Source organism: Apis dorsata, unplaced genomic scaffold (genome assembly GCF_000469605.1).
Source record: "Apis dorsata unplaced genomic scaffold, Apis dorsata 1.3 scaffold_77, whole genome shotgun sequence".
Lineage (NCBI taxonomy): Eukaryota > Metazoa > Arthropoda > Insecta > Hymenoptera > Apidae > Apis > Apis dorsata.
The window spans coordinates 114,439-115,724 of record NW_006263375.1 but is presented as its reverse complement, the minus strand read 5'-3'; positions in this window follow the sequence as shown (position 1 = coordinate 115,724).

Here is a 1,286-nt window from a genome sequence, read left to right as displayed (position 1 = left end):
CCGGCCCCCACGTACATCGACGCGCGCGCCACGAATCCTGGCCGCCGACTGAATCCAGGACCGCTTCTCCTCGCGCCAGCTCGCGCCACTCTTCCTTCCTTCCTTCCACCGGATCGTTCGTCGCCCGTCAATTATCCCTCTTTCTGCCATTCCGCAGATAACGCTTTTAGATAACTAACTAAAAGGTTAATCAAATTAACCTTTTCGGAGATACGCGTACGTGTCTTTTTAATTTTCGATTTTAAATTAAAATCATTCCAAAAAAAAAAAAAGAAAAAAAAATTAAAATTAAAATCTATCGAAGAATCCTTCGTTATGGAATCTTTCGACGAAAAGAGGGGAGAAAAAGCTCGAGTGAAAAATGTGAAGCGAAGAATATTTTATTTTGCTCGACGAATCGTGATTTCGTGACTTTGATGCTTTACAGAAGAAGGGAGAAGAGAAGAATGGTCAACGATAAAATTACAATTACCGATTAATCAATTCGATCCCTTAATATTCTATTAGCTTGGGGATTAAGTGTGTCGCGTTGTACAGATATATGTACGGTTATATTGGTTTAACGCGAGATCGAACGGTTAATGTTTGAAAGGAGATTCGATTCGGAGGGATTTGTTTCGAGGGATTCGGATGTGTTCGAAAAGGGATTTCATCGGGTGAAAGATACGATAGGATTTTTTTCCCTCGTCTTTTTCAAATTGGCGAATTTGTAAAGTCAGGATTGACGGTCTTTTTTTCGACAATTAGAGAAATGGATAGAGATTGATCGAATTACGAAAATTGAAAAATTTTGTATTATTATACTTCTCGTTATTAATTGAATATTCTATCGTCGATTCAATCTCATTATTACGAAGCTGATAAATGTGAATATAAATGAAATAAAAAGAAAGAGAAAGAAAAAGAAAAAGAAAGATTTTTATTTAATTTTTCACCATGGAATCTCGAACGTTAACCTAATTTAAATTCTTTAACGCGAATGTGAATTAGAGAATTTGAGGTCAACGATTACTATATAGTAGAAATAAGCTTCCATGTATCGAATACATTAATATTCGTCTTGCTGTTACGAATGGTGCTTCCTGATTATAATTAGCTTGGCATAAATAAATTATACGGCACACAGTCAGATATTATTAACTTGATATATTACGTAACACAGAATTTATTCACATAATTAGATAATTATAGTGGTATATTAATCAACGTATCGTTCCAAACTTAATATACGCGTTAGAAAGTGTTATAATAATTATATTACGATTCTAATTGTATTGCAAATAAAA